General features: G+C 43.0%; 1 protein-coding gene across 2 annotated transcripts in view; it reads left to right on the top strand.

Moving 5' to 3' along the window:
• Positions 1 to 18,980, top strand: part of DCX (doublecortin) — a 107,127-nt gene that overhangs the window by 52,414 nt on the left and 35,733 nt on the right. The gene's annotated exons all lie outside the window — the stretch shown is intronic.

The following is an 18,980-nucleotide window of genomic DNA, read 5'->3' as shown; positions in this document are numbered from 1 at the left end:
TCTCGGCCCATTGGAATAATTTTGGCTATCTTTTAAAAGGTGGTGTGCATTTATTATTTATTTCTCGAAATATTTTTAAACTATCCTTCAGCAATTGGATATCGGGGCAGAGTACAGAATAAGACCAAATAGGCCATACAACTATAAAAACCACAATTGTTAATATATAAACCATAAAATACAACTAAAAGAATGTTAAAAGGTTTAGTTTAGTTTCCAGTACTGTTGTCCTGGATTGCTACCATATGCATTTGCTGTCAGCCTTTGTCTGTTGAGTTAGTTATGACAGCGATCATTTTGCGTGGGAGTTCTGTTCCTGGATCCCAAGCATGTTGGCGGCATACACATAAACCTGCTCTGCTCCACCCCGTCCCCTTTCTGCCCTGTTCTGGGCCCAAAAGGACCTGGACATCAGTTGGCCCACACAAAATGGTCGCCACCTGTATTTATTATTTGTACCTAGAGCCCTCTCTTCACCCATATGCTCCCAGTTAACAGAGGTACAAATGATAGTAAGATCATTGATGTGTTTTAACTGTTTTTGTGGAATGCTCAATCCAAAAAGAAAACTCTCTCAGCAATTTACCCCAAAAGAAATGTAAAAATTGAGATAAAATAAGATCAAAAAAGAAGTACACAGGATAAAACCATCAAAAATACAGATTCAACCAACAGAATCTAAAAGCAAGTACACTGTAATGTTCCTGGAATTCAGTTTGTGTTTTATGCCGTCTGGTTCACCAGAGTCCTGAAAAATTTCTGTCCAGTGTTGACACAAAACTCAAGGGGAGGGGCCTGTAGAGACTTGGCTGTACTGCACAGAGCTGAGAGGCAATTCAAAACCTGAGGCCTTTATTCCACAGAAGAACATGGTTTCCTGAAATCTTCCCCATGGCCCGTTTCAGGCTGGCTGGAACCCTGAAAGCCAGAGCTCTCTGGCTAGGGACTGGGAAAGCGGTGCAACGTTTTGTTTCTGGTTCCCCCTTGTTCCCTCTAATGCCAAACAGAGTGGCTGTGTGCCAGCTACTAAGGTAGTAAACTGCCCACCAACCCTCCATGAGCTCCCTCTCCCTACTCTGTAAACTTTGAATTGCACCGCATGCTGGAGACTCACAGCTTAAAAGAGCCCAACTTGTAAATAGATAATATTTGCCAGAATAAAAAATAAGTCACGATCTGAAGGAAAGTTTTGGTCTCCAATCTGTCAAAAGGGTGATGTAAGCAGCATGAAACCCCTTTTTCCTGTGTCAGCACTTACAACCTCAGTGCTTAACCAATAATTGCCATTCAGCTTTGCCATGACAAAGTACAAATCTGTTTTGCACAGAGGTTAAGAGCATCTGTACACTGTCTCTGCAGCAGCAAAGGGCAGCTTAATTTGTAATTAAAGTCTTTAATTTCAGATAATCTTCATTAAGAATATAATATTTCCTCGTATCCAAATTCTTTCAGGGTTGATTGTCACAGATGTAAAACAGCAAGTCTTTTTTTGCATCAAGTACTTCTTTGGAGGACAAGCTGAATGCAAAACCACCAGTTAGATTTCTTACAGCAAAGGAAGACTGAGAGTTCAATAGGTATTGTTGCACACCACCCCAATCTCTGACCAGTGCAGGATTCCAGGGGTTCCAGGCACTTAGCCAGGGTTCAGTTTCCTCAGAATGAGGCACAGCAGAAACTGTGGCATCTTTAGGATATATGGTTTGCTTACACACATATAAAACCTTAGCGTCTGATGGAGAGGCTCATAGCATTCACACAATCCGGTCTTACTTCTCCCATAGCCACAGCCTTGGATCCCAGCAGAAATATGTCATGGCTTTGTCTCTGCAGTCGCTGCCTACTTCTAGCCCAGCCCTTTCACACAATTCTGCACTGGCTTTTGACCTCATAAGGACCAGACTATTGAGGGCGGGACCCATTTGTCCTCTGTTACCACTTCCTCTGTTACCTTAACATCTCATACTTTGGGGCCATTAGCAAGAAGCTGGGCTGGTTATTCCAGCAACTGAATCCTTGCTGGATCCAGGAATGTGACGGGACTCAGACATACAGCCTAACTCCTGCCCAACTCACAAAAGCATATTCACACATTTACAGTATGAATAATGGGGCTTTTTGACTGGATAATTAAGATGTGTTAAATCCCTCTTTATGGAAAGGTCAACAACTCTACTCCATATTTTTAGGGAAGATCTGTAAACCTAACAAATAGTTATATATGGCGCAGCCTTGACAAGCACATGCATATTAGGAGAGAACCACACTGAAATGCTGCTACATTTTCATGTGATTTTTTTAAACTGAACTAATGTGAGGAATTGAATTTAAGATGGGGGGAAATGAGAAACTGGAATAACTGGAATCGTCATATTTACCCATTTCTATCAGCCTGCTTCAGTTCCCCACCCCTACCATAGAAGGCAGGCAGGCGGAGCAGCCATTTTTCATTTATATTCACCACAAGTCTGAAGTCAGCCATTAATGTTCCAATCCTGTGGATAGTTTAAAAGATAATGACTTGCTGTTTTAAAAAAACATATCGGTATAGACAGTGCTGCCATGGTATCCTTGACACAGGTATTATCTTTTCCTAATCCTGTTTAAAGCTTGAGTATGAATGTTTTCCATCTTTTACTCTCTCAAATGCGGCGTGCTGCATCCTGATTTCGGACAGTGATCCCTGCAAACAAATGAAATGTGTATATTGCAAGGCATTCATACAAAGTGTCGGCAAAGCATGAAATTTTTAGTACAAGAGCGCATTAGGAGAGGTGAAAATTTCACGCTCAACTATGCACAATGATCTGAATGGATTACATTGGGGGAAAGTTTGCCAGCAATGATTTGCAGTGTGTTTTATTCAACACTGATAATGTCTCCATTTCCTCTGAGTCAAATGTGTTAGCCAGAGTTATTTCATTATTTACTAGATATTTTAAAATGTGTAATGGCCATCAACTTGGATAGCTTTAAAAGAGGAGTGGACAAATACAAAGGCTACTAGCTCCATGCACAAAGCGTTGCAAGTTCAGTGCTATGCCTTTGCCTACAGTTTGATTTCAAACTGTATGGGTATAAATAGGATGTCATGGGATGGTCAGGGTGTGGGGGGCTTATTCCTAGGTAAGTGAGGTTAGGATTGCAGTCTCAACCAAGTAATTGTCATGCATTTTTAGGGCTGCCATATGTCTGGAATTTTCTGAACATAGCTGGGATTCATCCTTCAGAAATGGTGCCTGGGCAGAATTTTTGGAAACCGGTTAAAATGTCTGGGAAAATCCGGGCATATGGCAACCCATGTTGGAAGTTTAAAGTTTTGGCAAATTTCCAAAAAAAATAATACAAAAAAATAGCTTTAAAACTTTGCCAAGAAAAGCTCAACAACCTTTGTGTTCGGATTTTCACTTCTTGAAATATGACATCCCTGTGCAGTTATTATTATCAAAGCACTTGTGCTGAGTTTGTATCCTGTTTCTTTCAGTTGTTTAATCAAGATGGCTGCTAGTCCATTTATGCACTAGAGAGTAACCTCCATTGAACACAATGGAAAATATTTCTGAGCAGGACCCTGCAGGTGGGGGGCAAGCAGGTGCACTTGCCCCAGGCCTCAGAGGGCTGAGCTGGCCCAGGCCCCCACCAGGGACCTGCTGCCTTTTTGTTAGAATTTATAAGTTTATTCTAACAACGCTCCCCCCCCCCAGGGCCTCAGACAAACTCAGCACAGGCCTGCTCCTGAGGAAACATACATAGGCTTCCTCCATTAATCAGTTCAAATTAAGGCCATTGGTTGACTTTAATCAAATTATATAACGTTAATAAATCATCATCATTGGATAGGTGTAATATTTTCTGTGTGTGTAATTAGTTAAGGTAGATAAAAACAGCAACTTTTAATTAGCTGACAGTTCTAGGAAAAGGTCTCTTTCATTTTAGAACTGATTTCAATGAAATAAACTAACGGAGAACTTACTGGTAGGCAGCAACAAGATATGTGCAGCTGAAATAAGTGGTGCGCCTTTGCAATTAATTCTGCATGCCTGAGTCCAGGGTAATGTAGCAAATGGAAAACACTTGTTAAATCATTCTAGTGTGCTGATATTATAGTGTATTCCATGTCCTAGGCATAGGGCATACTTGCATGTAATTGTGAGGACATTATTATTATTATTATTATTATTATTATTATTATTATTATTTTATGAATGTGATCCAGTAGGGTTCTTCTTAGGTTCCCATGCACAACAAGCCTCAGAATCCTCTGTAGCAAGCTGGAGTCAGCGGATGCACTCAGGAGCCCATCAACAGGTCAGTTGATGTGGAAAGAATACCTTTAAGGTACAGGTTGGACAATCACCTTAGCTGCTTTCAGACCTTCAGTGAGCGTGGAGCGTGAATGGGCAGCAGGTTTCTGTGTGCTGTGCTTGTCCCCAATTGATGCCAATTCACTTGAACATCTGCATAGAGTTTACACGTGTGCAACAGATATCTGTGGAGGGTTGTCTCCTTAAAAACTGGGACCTTGCCTTTTCTGAGATGCCTGACTACATGGATAAAAGTGTCCACATGCAGAGGGAAGGTTAGGAATAAGACTGGGGTCTGCTGACTTTATCCATTTTCCCCACCCAACTCATGTTCTGAATGTCAGAGAAAGACTCTTGTGTCATCATGTTATGTGAAATATTACAGCTTTTGCCAAAACAATAGTGTGTGTGTGAGATTTTTCTTGATTTTTAACCAAACATTGACAGAACATTAAGTTTCCCCCAATTCCCCCCTACCCCCCAGAACAGAAGATTAGTATGCCTGATTTTGCCATAAGCCTGTGTGCACAGTTGATGGTACCAGTCTTCTGAGTGTTCAATCAATCTAGACGTTGTAACTTAAAAGTAATTTCAGTAAAACCTGTGGCTTTACAAAGCCCAGAACATTGTAAGAAAAGAAAAAAAGAACACAACTGTAAATGTGAGGAAGGGCTGTGAGATCCATATAAATCTCAGCCTAGCAACAGCGGAAACCTGCTATATTATGTAAAAAAAATAAAAATGCCTAGACCATGATAACTATAAAGAGCTGAGTATAGAACCATAGAACTTCAGTATTGGAAGGGACCCAAGGACCATCTAGTCCAACCCTCCACAATGCAAGAATATGCAGCTGTTCCATATGGGGATCAAACCTTCACCCTTGGCACTAGCAGCACCACTCTCTAACCAACTGAGCTATCCAAGCTGACAAAGTAAGAGCTGAGTAGATGCTCGTGGATTCCATATCAACTCACATAATACATTTCTTAGGGAACTCTTATTCATGTGTAGGATTTGGGTGTCAAGGAGGAGATAAAGCCAAGACTTGGTATGAAGTGTTTCGATAATAAAGAAATGTCTAGTTATTGCGATGAAAACAAAAGGATTGGTGTGAGGCTGGTTCATGTGATAAATTTCCTTGTACTTTTCATGATGATCACTTGGGCATAGGCTGCACATGCAAATATTTTTGTACTGGTCCTTCATTTTTAATTGGAATGCATATTATAGTAAAGGTCAATTGAATTCTCAAAGGCCAGTATCCCATCCCATCCTATGTATAACTTGACATCTTTTCCCTTGAAGGACTGGCATCTTAGAGCTAAACTCATTATTAGGTTTCAGCTACATAGCCACAATGGCAATAGCCTACCCTTTGATAGCCTTGCAAATACACTATTTGCAAAGTAAAGTGATTTTCCCCAACACAGTGCATTTTTGTATTATATGTTCATCAATATTTTGCATATTTAACCCCAATAAATGCAGTTTTGTACACATTACTTGGCCAGAAATCTGCATCACAAAATTTAGAACATGTGAATTTTGAAGGGTAGCTATGTTTCACTTTGTGTATTGTTTTGGAAAGTAGCTTCACCTTTAAGTGTGAACTGAATCAACCCTAATTATGACAGATAAAGGTGCATTGTTGTTATTGTTGTTTTGAGTATTATAACCAGGATTATTTATTTATTTGCCTATCAAAGGTTTCTTGGTTTACAAAAGTATGTGCAATGTCTCTTATTTCAAGTTACATTTTCTACAGATCAGTTTCATTTGTTGAGACATTAGTGTTACATTAGGAAGAAAGGGGAGGGGGAGAGGGAGAAAGAGGTGATGGGGGGAGTGGTGAGTGGGGTGCAGTTGGGTGGCAATACTTCTGTTCTACTTAGTGTATGTGTGGGGTTTTGTGTCAGTGTCACTTCTGTGGGTACTCTTTACTATTTGCTTGTATTCTTTTGCTGGTGAGAGAGGTAAGGTGCATTGTTAACTGAGACCAGGGGTTGTCAACCTGATTCCTACCACCCACTAGTGGGTGTTTCAGGATTCTAGGTGGGCGGTAAAGGCTTCTACAGCACAAACTGAATCCTCCTTCCGTCGAGCACTGGTGGGCGGTAAGGAAATTTTACCATCAAGAAAGATGCATTAGTGGGCGGGCGGTATGAAAAGGTTGACTACCCCTGTGTGAGACTAATGGTCTGTCCATGTCACTGGAAATTGGAATGGAGACTTCATCTTAGGATCAGGCTAAAAGCTTTTGGTGGTGGTGGTGGTGTTAATAGTAATACTTTAATTTCTATAATTAATAATAAATTAGTAATTATTTATCTTGCGATTTTGAATCTTGGTTGAGATGAAAAAAAATTGAGTTTCTGGAACTGTTAGACAATAAGTAGCCTTGAGAAAGTGCAATTGTGTGCCTTTGGGGAGATGGGGAATTGCTGTTTAAGATTTAACGCTGCCTATCTGCGAATTTGCTATTTCTCCCGCACCTTGCTCAAGTTGCACATTTGTAAATAAAAAAAAAGTATGAAGTCAGAAAGTGTAGATTAACTGCCTGAAATTTGACTTGTGTCTTAGTAGCAATCCAAAAAAAATTTCATTTGCTAAAAAAACTAAAAACCATTGGTGTTTTTGAGATCCTGGGGGGGGGGGAAACATGAATTATACTAAATATTGCATCACATTTCTCCTTGCCCTGTGCCATCCTTGGGATAAGAGAAGCAGTAGATCCGCTCTTAAAACCATCTGCCTCCACTGTTTCCCCCTGGGCTGTTAGTTGGATGTTCGGATCCTCTTCAAATGAATTTTTCCTGATTCCCAGGAGCAAGTGAACATGATAGGATTATAAATCAGGACTCTCTCTCACTGTAGAAATATTTGTACTCACTCCAATTATGCAGCCTCCTATTTTAACACTCCATCTATTTCAGTCTTACTGCATCACTTACTCAATTCATGTAGTAACCAGAGACTAGATTGGAGCTTGTTTCTGGTCCAATGGAGGTATCAGGGTGTATATACAGTATGTTATATATGTATTTAAATTGGGCTGTGGGCCTCTACACACTTCACTTTCTAAGGGGTGCACCTAAAAACAGCCAGAGGAGCTGTTCTCCATCATGTCACTGAGAACTTGATCCCATCTATGCTATTAGGAACAGACTTATTCCCCACCCCCAGGAAAGCACTTACCTCCAAGCACACCAGTCTCATGAGGAGAAAGAGTATTGAGAATGAGCATGCCACATTGCACCTTTAAAGCTGGCGGGAGGGGCATGATGGTTTGTTGAGATATCTTCTCAGCTTTAATCTGGTTTTGGACTCCTGATTTTGCTCTGGAACTCTCTAGTCATGCCTTTGGCGATCTGCACCTGTAGCCTGACCTGTACCATTGAAAGCCTCAAATAAATCAGTATTTCTTTCTTCAGATGTAAGAGCTGCTGTTGTAGTTTTTGAGACAGGAGACAAGACCAGGAGTTCTCCTGTGCAAAGATATTTGTGCTGGTAGAACACATTGGTTGATTGGGGCAGATCTTGAAAACACAACTGCAAAACAGAGGATTGAATCTGGCTGAGGAAGATTCCACAACTGTCCCTACTTGTGATACCATGAAAACAAGCATTTCAGTTTAAAGTGCTTTTACTTGTTGTATGTGTGGTTTAAGAGAAATCAAGGGGAAACAAGGCAACACAACGCTTAAATGCTGTGCCACTTTACAAAACAATGAAGGTTTTCGTATCTTTAAGGAAGCTACATACTTACATTTGCTGAAACCTTAAAGCATCATTGTAAGGCAATAGCTGCCATTCCTGTTTTTCAGTATAGCCTCTGGTGCAATTTAGTTGTTAAGCAACTCTGTTTTTAGCCTTTTGCTAATCTCTAAAACTGATAGTCTAATACAGACCTGTGTGAAAACTGAGATTTAGTCAGTCAAAGACTCTTCTCAGCCCCTTTCAGAATAGCTTGGCAAGTGACTTTCTCCCTAATACCTTGCAGCTAAGGAGGTTTGGGAGGAAGGCAGTGAAACCAGAATGTCTTAATTAGGGTGCTCTGCTGGCTGAATCTTTATCTCATATTTAAAGACTTGCTGACAGGAGGTGGTGAATTCAAGGATATTTATAGCCTAGGTTAAAATTCAGGAAGATTAAAAGTTTGGGAATTAACTTGTTCCTTTCTTATAAAACAGAGCCCTACACTTAGTTCTCTTTCAGTTTACATATGAAAAGCAACAGTCACCATTATCTACCTGTAAATTCCACTGGAGCAACACTGGAGTTCTGAATAGAGAGGGACAAATATGACAATTTCAGTTTCTCGGTTCCTTATATTTCCAGTCTTAATTTCAGCTCTCCACATTTGCACATCACATTTGGGGCTCAGGTTCTAATTCCATCAAAGCCTTAGAAATACAGTAAAGGTAAAGGTACCCCTGCCCGTACGGGCCAGTTGTGTCCGACTCTAGGGTTGTGCGCCCATCCCACTTAAGAGGCCGGGGGCCAGCGCTGTCCGGAGACACTTCCGGGTCATGTGGCCAGCGTGACGAAGCTGCTCTGGCGAGCCAGCACCAGCACAGCACACGGAAACACTGTTTACCTTCCCGCTATAAAGCGGTACCTATTTATCTACTTGCACTTAGGAGTGCTTTCGAACTGCTAGGTGGGCAGGAGCTGGGACCGAAAGACGGGAGCTCACCCCGCCGCGGGAATTCGAACCACTGACCATACGATCGGCAAGCCCTAGGCACTGAGGTTTTACCCACAGCGCCACCCGCGCCCCACATTGAAATACAGTAGTGCAGAATAAATTTCTTCAGAAACTTTTCTTTCAGAAACTTCTTTCAGAAATTTCTTTCAGAAATTTCTTTCAGAAACTTCTTTCAGAAACTTCTTTCAGAAACTTCTTTCAGAAACTTCTTTCAGAAACTTCAGAAATACAGTAGTACAGAATAAATTTCTTCAGAAACTTTTAGTCCCTCCCTTCAGGAACCTCTGGAGCTCTCTTATGTACAGAATTGGGGTAGCCAACAATCAAGGCAAGAGCTGACAGCACCCAGCTGAACTACAAGCCTGTCAGCCAAACGTTTTCCTGCTTTGTGTTATTTGGAATGGGGTAATAACCAATAATGGAAGTTTATAAGACAAAACCTTATAGATAGTTATTACTTCTCATAGTTGAATTCTACACTTAAAATGAATAAGAGACAACTTTGGGAATGATTCAAGAAGGCATTTGCATTTAATTAGGCATTCCAAAGTTCCCATTTCTTGTTAATGTGCCGTTTATATAGGAATCCAACAGACTGATTCCCGAAACCTTTGCTAATTCCTGGAAGCAGAATTACTATAGCAGAAACGGTTCCCTTTCCTTTGAGTGACACTAACAGAATTGTTGCACATAAAGTGGCACTTTATGTTCTGGCTGCAAGAAAGATAAGAAAGAGATAGACGATATCACAAGTTGCACAAGATATTTGGAGTTCTAATGGAAGTTAAGATTGGTATGAGTTAGCAGGTAATACTTATGAACTCTGCTGTCCTCTCTTTAAACCCTTGATGCCTTTTATTATGTAATCATCTTATGCAGTCGGGCATGGTTTGCATTTTGGCAAATTGAAATTAAATTTTAATGGTCTTCGTTTAATTAAAATATTTGATAATGGTCACAGTAAAATTATTTGGTGATGATATTACCACATCAGTTTGTGATTTCTTTTTAAGTCCTCATGGAAATTCATTACCATGTTGGTGTACCTTTCTCCTTATATACGAATTGACTTCTGCTTCAAAGCAGTAAACAGTGGGATTTCCCAGAGGAGGCAGTGTGAGAAAAGAACCTGTCAGGCTCGTGCGTAGAAATCATGGGACAAGTGGCAAGGGCAGAGGCAAAAGGGGGGCAGAGCAACGAATGTAAAGTTCACCTTTGTACAGTGGACTAGTTTCTATATAGTCTCACAACCCCTCTCAGTCCTCCATCCTGACAAAGAGGCATTATCAGGCCCAGTATCCCTGAAGGAGCGTCTCCACCCCCATTGTTCTGCCCGGACACTGAGCTCCAGTGCCGAGGGCCTTCTGGCAGTACCCTCACTGCAAGAAGCAAAGCTACAGGGAACCAGGCAGAGGGCCTTCGCCGCAGTGGCCCCCACCCTGTGGAATGCCCTTCCATCAGATGTCAAAGAGATAAACAACTACCTGACATTTAGAAGACATCTGAAGGCAGCCCTGTTCAGGGAAGTTTTTAATGTGTGACATTTTAATGTCTTTTTAATCTTTGTTGGAAGCCACCCAGTGTGGTGGGGAAAACCCAGCCAGATGGGCCGGGTACACATTTATTATTATTATTATTATTATTATTATTATTATTATTATTATTATTATTATACCAGAGTTCAAGGACACCTTCAGGTCAAAGAAAAATGCTTGGGTTTAAAGCAGGACCAATGAGGAGACATAGTCTGGGGAGAATTCTAAGTTAGAGAGGCCTAGAGGGTCACCCAACCCTGAAGTAGGGTTGGGTTTTGCATTTAAAATGCAAAATAAAAGAAGAGATGGCTTACCTTACAAATACTGCAAAAACTACAAGGGGATGGGTTTGTTTCTTTATTAAGCTAGCCAAATGTTTTACAGGAGAGCATAGCTGTCAATGTTTCCCTTTTTTAAAGGGAAATTCCCTTATTCCGAATAGGATTCCTAGCAAGAAAAGGGAAAAGCTATTGCCAGCTGTGCAGGAGAGACCCACACATTACGGGTGACTAAAATGATAGTACTGTATAGAGATAAGAAATAGCAAAAAGGACTGAAGGCTCCGTAAGAAGATTTATCTTTTAGGGAAAGCTATAAGCAACTGACCTCTCCTAATATTTGAAGATAAATTGGAAAGGCCTTCTCCAGGGGAACAAGACATTCTCCAGCCGTTTCTTGGAAGGGAGGGGGCAAAACATTAGCAATGGTCATAGCACAGCTTCTTTGACTTTTCCTAATGAGTTTTGTTGGGGTGGGGGCTGCTGCTTCTGCAAATGACAGCAGCAGCAACTGTGTTGACAGCCTAGCCACCATTTTGCATCATCCATAGTGTCATTCCAGGGAAAATGGCAGCCCACACAGACATGCACACAGAGAATATTCAGATATGATTCTGCAAAATCGTCCTTTTTTCAGGGGTTGAGAAAAAAGAAAAATATTTTCTGTCTGTCACATTCTGAAGCATATGCTTGTGCTAGGTTTATGATGTAGAAGATAGAGAGGCAGTCCTTTTTGTAGAAGAAATGAGCTGATAGTGGGATTTATACATTAGATTAGTTAACAGGATTGGATAGAAGATTCTTGTCATTGCTGTTTTTATTGCACCTCCCTGCAAATGCTGAGTATGTGTTTTCAATTACTGCACCTTTCTGTGGTACATCAGCTCTCAGTGCTCAGGCATTTCCTAAATTGTCAGAGGGAATTAATTTTTATAAATGCATATTGCAATGTTTTAAAGTGGATGCTCGAATGGACTAGTGATTTTGTCTCCATCTGTGCTACATATTTAAAGCAGTATCATGCCATTTTAAGCAACCATGATGTAGGTATGTCCTGTGTTGTCACATTACTGGGCAGAAATTGTTGACGGCATTAAGAACAAAAGAACATAAGGGCCTGCTGGATCAGGGCAATGGTACATCTAGCCCATCATGCTGATCTCACAGTGGTCAAACAGATGGCTGTAGGAAACCTGCAAGCAGAATTTGAACACAAGAGCGCTCTTCCGTCCTGTGGTTTCCAGCAACTGGAAGTCAGAAGGGAGGAAGAGCAAAGCCATTGTAACTAGAAGCCAGTGATAGCCCCGTTTTCCATGAATTTGTCCAGTCCCCTTTGAAAGCCATCCAATTAAATTGGTGCTGGATTGCAGCCTAGCCTTTGGTCAGCTGTGGAGGTTGGGTGTGATTAAAACTTCCTTTTGCATTGTGAAGGAATTAAAGGTGCTGCTCCAAGGGGAGAATTTTAGGCTGGTCCTCCATGGTGGCAGAGCCTGGGCTCCTCTGGGAGGCCAGAGATACCAGTATATTCAAGGAATCCAACATCTTTACAATGGATTGTAAAGTTCTTGAAGTTAGTACACACGATTCTGCAAGCGGTTCTGCATAATGCACATTAGAGAATAAATTTTCCTCTAATGGAGTTTCTGCAGATCTCTCTGGTAGGGTGCCCCCAACAGTGGCTTTCTTCTGGGCTTCCTCCATGGCCCCTGTTTCAGGCTGGCTGGAACCCCGAAAGCCAGAGCTCTCTGGCTAGGGACTGGGAAAGCGGCGCAACGTTTTGTTTCTGGTTCCCCCTTGTTCCCTCTAATGCCAAACAGAGTGGCTGTGTGCCAGCTACTAAGGTAGTAAACTGCCCACCAACCCTCCATGAGCTCCCTCTCCCTACTCTGCAAACTTTCAATTGCACCGCATGCTGGAGACTCACAGCTTAAAAGAGCCCAACGTGTAAATACCATATTTTTCGCTCTATAAGACGCACCAGACCACAAGACGCACCTAGTTTTTGGAGGAGGAAAACAAGAAAAAAAAATATTCTGAATCTCAGAAGCCAGAACAGCAAGAGGGATCACTGCACAGTGAAAGCAGCAATCCCTCTTGCTGTTCTGGCCTCTGGGATAGCTGCGCAGCCTGCATTCGCTCCATAAGACGCACATACATTTCCCCTTACTTTTTAGGAGGGAAAAAGTGAGTCTTATAGAGCAAAAAATACAATAAATAATATTTGCCAGAATAAAAAATAAGTCAGAATCTGAAGGAAAGTTTTGGTCTCCAATCTGTCAAAAGGGTGATGTAAGCAGCATGAAACCCCTTTTTCCTGTGTCAGCACTTACAACCTCAGTGCTTAACCAATAATTGCCATCAGCTTTGCCATGACAAAGTACAAATCTGATTTGCACAGAGGTTAAGAGCATCTGTACACTGTCTCTGCAGCAGCTAAGGGCAGCTTAATTTGTAATTAAAGTCTTTAATTTCAGATAATCTTCATTAAGAATATAATATTTCCTCGTATCCAAATTCTTTCAGGGTTGATTGTCACAGATGTAAAACAGCAAGTCTTTTTTTTTGCATCAAGTACTTCTCTGGAGGTATTCTTTGAATGCAAAACCACCAGTTAGATTTCTTACAGCAAAGGAAGATTGAGAGTTCAATAGGTATTGGCCACCCCAATCTCTGACCAGTGCAGGATTCCAGGGGTCCCAGGCACTTAGCCAGGGTTCAGTTTCCTCAGAATGAGGCACAGCAGAGACTGTGGCATCTTTAGCATATATGGTTTGCTTACACACATATAAAACCTGAGCGTCTGATGGAGAGGCTCATAGCATTCACACAATCCGGTCTTACTTCTCCCATAGCCACAGCCTTGGATCCCAGCAGAAATATGTCATGGCTCTGTCTCTGCAGTTGCTGCCTACTTCTAGCCCAGCCCTTTCACACAATTCTGCACTGGCTTTTGACCTCATAAGGACCAGATCAGGGGCCAGCAAACTTTTGCAGCAGGGGGGCGGTCCACTGTCCCTCAGACCTTGTGGGGGGGCAGGACTATATTTTTGAAAAGAAAGAATTTTTGAAATGAATTCCTATGCCCTGCAAATAACCGAGAGATGCATTTTAAATAAAAGGACACATTCTACTCATGTAAAAACACGCTGATTCCTGGACCGTCCACAGGCCGGATTTAGAAGGCGATTGGGCCGGATTCAGCCCCCGGACCTTAGTTTGCCTACTCATGGACCAGACTATTGGGGGCAGGACCCATTTGTCCTCTGTTACCACTTCCTCTGTTACCTTAATATCTCATACATAGGGACGATTATCAAGAAGCTGGCCAGGTTATTCCAACAATTGAATTCATCCACGTGTTAGTGAACCTTTTTTCTAATATACCAAATTATGTTTGCTCAGCTGAAACAGGGAGCCTCTTTTACACCTTCCTCTCCAGGGGGATCCAATGGATTGCTTGAGTGGATGGAATCAGTTCAGTGATGGAAAGTTCTTCAGTGGGAAGGTTGTGAGATACAGTTCAGCCATTCACCACATATGGCAGCTGCATTCAGGTCCAGAACTTCCTTACAAAAGTGCCAAGCTCAGTGGTTATACCTGTTGTAGAAGAGGTAGGGCTGCCCTTTGTCCTGTATCTTAGACAAGTCAATAGAAAAATCATATATATATGCGCTCAACAGCTTTCGAGGTGTCCTGGTTTTTACTTTTTGAAGTATGGCAACCCTAGGAAGAGTGAATAGGAGGGAAAGTGTGTGTGCATGTGTTTATAATGGAATATTTTGGAAGAGGGCATGATTAGCTTGTTGAAACCCACTAGTAATAATATTAATGCCCTTAATTTGCATACCACACAGCCTATATACTTTGTGATTACACATGGTAATAAGCAGATTTCTGAACATTACCGTAATCAACCCAGTTTTCACAATCATGGGCTCTGGGTGGTGGAGCTATGAACCACTCATTATAAATGCATATCAGACTGAGAGCACTCGGTGTGAAGATTTAGCTTAACACATTGCTTGCACCTTTCAGTGTCTGCTGAGCAAAAAAAGATCCCATTAAACATGTATTGGATACATTAATAAGATAATACAGTGGTGCCTCGCAAGACGAAATTAATTCGTTCCGCAAGTTTTTTCTTCTTGCGAGTTTTTCGTATTGCGATGCACGGTTTCACATAGGAATGCATTGAAAATCAATTAATGTGTTCCTATGGAAACCGCCTTCAGACCAGGTCCGGGGACAGTCTGTCCCCCAACCTCTTCTGAAGGCTGGGGGGGGGGACAAGGGCTTTTCTTCCCACCGCCAGCCTTCAGAAGGCTGTTCTGAAGGCTGGGGGTGGGAAGAAAAGCCCTTCTCCCCACCTCCCGCCCCGCAAGCTCCGGGGACAGGAGGGCTTTGCTGCCGCCCGCCAGCATTTTAAAAGCCCCCGCTGTCCCGGGGCGATTTTAAAATGCTGGTGGGTGGCAGCGAAAGCTTTGCTGCCGCCCGCCAGCATTTTAAGATCGCCCGGGACAGCAGAGAAGTCTCCGCTGCCCCGGGAAGGCAGGCAGGGGGGAGCAAAGACTTTTGCCCCCCGCCGGCCTTCAGAAGAGGTCCTGGACCTCTTCTGAAGGCGGGCGGGGGGCGAAAGTCTCCCCCCCCTACCTTCAAAAGCCGTCGGGAACAGCGGAGAAAGGCGCCGCCTTTCTCCGCTCTCCCGGGAAGGCAGGCAGGGGGGAGCAAAGACTTTCGCCCCCCGCCGGCCTTCAGAAGAGGTCCAGGACCTCTTCTGAAGGCGGGCGGGGGGCGAAAGTCTCCCCCCCCTACCTTCAAAAGCCGTCGGGAACAGCGGAGAAAGGCGCCGCCTTTCTCCGCTCTCCCGGGAAGGCAGGCAGGGGGGAGCAAAGACTTTCGCCCCCCGCCGGCCTTCAGAAGAGGTCCAGGACCTCTTCTGAAGGCCGGCGGGGGGCGAAAGTCTTTGCTCCCCCCGCCTGCCTTCAAAAGCCGTCCGCGATAGCGGGAAGCGCTTCCCTGCTATGCCGGACTGCTTTTAAAATGCTGGCGGTGGGGAGCAAAGCCTTTCGGCCCCCGCCGGCCTTCCTGGACCTCTTCTGAAGGCCGGGGGGGGGGAAGGCTTTGCTTCCCACCACCAGCATTTAAAAGAGGTCCCCGGAGATTTCCCTATGGGCTTTCGTCTTGCGAAGCAAGCCCATAGGGAAATTCTTCTTGCGAAGCGCCTCCAAAACAGAAAACCCTTTCGTCTTGCGGGTTTTCCGTCTTGCGAGGCATTCATCTTGCGGGGTACCACTGTAAATGCAAGCACAGGCATTCAAAGGGTGGGGGAAACTGGGTAAAGCTGACCTGCAGGATAGAGTCATTCATCCATTGTGGGAGCATAGCGTGGTTGGAAAATTTATCTATAAATTATTTCTTAAGATTCTTGCTGTAAGCACCATATTTGGAAACTCAGATAGCTGTCAAATTATTGTAGTACGAGAGCTAGTTCTTCACACCAAAGTCAGTAACACCTCCACCCCTAATTCACACTGCGGATGGAAAGATCTGTCAATTTTAGTTCTGTCTTTCTCCTTTTCCCAATGTTATTTGTGTCTCAGGAGCAATTGGAATTTCTCCTAATAAACCCCATACTGTATGCAGTTTTGACTGCATTTTTGCAAGTAATCAACCCAGTAATACACTTTCTCCTAATATGCACCTTTTTGTAAACACTGATTGGTTGGAGAACTGCACTGCAAAATTCGGATACGTGCAGATTTTGAGGGACGGTTTCATTTCACTTCTTGTATTGTTTCAGAAAGTGCAAACCTGGTAACCTGGTAAACCTTTTAATGCAAACTGAATTCCATTTCTCTCTCCTCCCCGCCCCTGCCCGCCGTTCCCTAACAGACACACAAAAACATGAGCTCTGACAGAGGCAAGACCAGGCTGTAGACTTGATACCATAATAACAACAATAACACCAAGGCTGACATTGATTTCCTTCAGCATTTATTCCAGCAGGGAGCTATTGATATCAGCAGGAAAGGCCTCTATGTGCAACAGCTATAGAATTTAATGAGAGGCGGGCATGCTGAGTGAAATGTTCCTACGGAGCTGTCAGATACCAAAAACACATTCACATTTCATACAGTTTCCTCTTCCTGCTTTGGGGGTTTTCCCTGAGACACCTAAGACTTCTGTTAAAAGGCCACCCCATCAGTCAATGAGTCCCTTTGCCCTTAAATCACGTCTGTGAGATGATGCAGGGCTTCAGACTCTCTCTTCCTCCCCTCCTCCCTCCATCCCATCTGCTTCACACATTAACGTTGATGGGCGTGCCTGGGATTTTGAAGAGAGAGAGAGGAAGAGAGAGAGAAGTGCACTCCAAATCTGGCGTGTATTGGAGAATGTGTTCTGCACTGATTGTTTCTATGGTTACACACTAGAGAGCTGTGAAGAGGGGTGTGGATTTGGGAGAGACCCTTTAATTTGCACAGAAATAGCCAAATGAGAATGCTGAAAAGCAGGACCAAATAAAAGCCTGTGGTGCTCTTGATGCTAAATGTGGGATGGGGAACTTGTGGACCTCCAGGTGCTTTTAGGCACCATCTTCTACTAGCTCTAGTTAGCATGGCCAGTGGTCTGCAGTGACTGGGGGAGTCCAGCCATGTCTGGAGAGCAACAGTTTCACATCCCTGAGCAAAACCAAGCTTTGTTCCTTGCCTCTTTGTGAGCCTCTCCCTCTCCCTCAACATGGGGTTGTTTTTGCATTGTAGGAAGCAGAAAATGTATGGGAAGGCATCAGTAGGGGATGGTAGAGTCAGTGGGGACAGGGTGAAAGAGTAATGCTGGGATCTTTGTTGCTATGGAGTCAGCAGACCAGATTTCATGTTCTTGCCTCCCATTGCGTGGCGACGTCCCAGGAAGTGAACCCTGTGTTACCTGTGTTAGCATTGCCATCACAGTTGTAAACTCATCTTCACGGACAATCATGAATGTGCAAATCCGTCTATTTTTGGTTAGTGCCATTTTTGCTCACAAACCTGTTCCATTCTATTTCCACAGTAATCTGCCATTTGTTTTTGTACAGACAATGCCCCATTTGCACAGGGGTTGCATTTTGAGGCACTGCATACATCTGCAGGGTGAGCATAAGCCTGCCCTGCCCCCTTTTGGTGTTGAAAACGGCATGTGCACCAGCTGTCACACACATGCCAAACGTGTGCAAATGGGGAGCTGCCTGTATTTTTAAAAACCCACATGAAAAATCACATCTAAACAGATATTTCTCTCTCTCTCGATGCTCATTTCTAATGGAGTCTTTGGGAACATTTGTTAAGTGCAAAAGCCAAGGTAGAACAACTTCCTAATCCACACATTAGTCTGGAAATGGTGGACCAGGCTGTCAGTTTGTATCAGAATTCACTAAGATTACATTCCTTGAGCATCCTTAGCCTAAGAAAAATGCCTTGACAGGTGTACCGGTAATATCCAGTGAAGCCAATGAATGTTATTATATGTAGCTTTGTACCTCCTTTTATGAAGTGGGTTCCTGTGAACTTTTAACACCTGTAAGGGTCACTGGAATGACAAGGTTCTGCTTCTCCTGATGGAGCATGCACTGGTGGAAGAAGCAGAGCATGCTGGGTAGGTAAGGTAGATGATGCTCTTAGGTGCCTCCAGACAAGGCAGAGTTCCAGTCAATGAAGGGAATGAAGTGGTAATTACTTACTTTGCATCTAATGTTTGAAGAACCAGCTTGCCATTGGAATCTTCCTTCCAAGCTAACTGGGTCTCCACTTCTCTTGCTCCTTGTGTTTACAATGTTCATGGAGTGTGTGGGAGAGTTAATGGTAGGGGTGGTGGTGTATACTTTCTAGAAACAAATAAATTATTATTATTATTATTATTATTATTATTATTATTATTATTATTACCCTGCCCATCCAGCTGGGTTTCCCCAGCCACTCTGGGCGGCTCCCAACAGATTAAAAACAACAAACATTTAAAAATTTCCTAAACAAACAAAGCTTTACTTCCTATTGTATGCTGTCTCTGCAACTCCTTACAAGTGGTGGAAGGAGGGAAGTCTCATTAGTGGACAGAGAAACCCAGGAGTTTCAAACATATATGTGGACTTTACCCATGCAATGTGGAGGAATAGGAG

The sequence above is a fragment of the Podarcis vaucheri genome (assembly GCF_965113315.1).
Source record: "Podarcis vaucheri genome assembly, chromosome: Z".
Taxonomy (NCBI): domain Eukaryota; kingdom Metazoa; phylum Chordata; class Lepidosauria; order Squamata; family Lacertidae; genus Podarcis; species Podarcis vaucheri.
The sequence above is the reverse complement of the archived record's forward strand: the minus strand, read 5'-3'. Positions and strand labels throughout refer to the sequence as shown.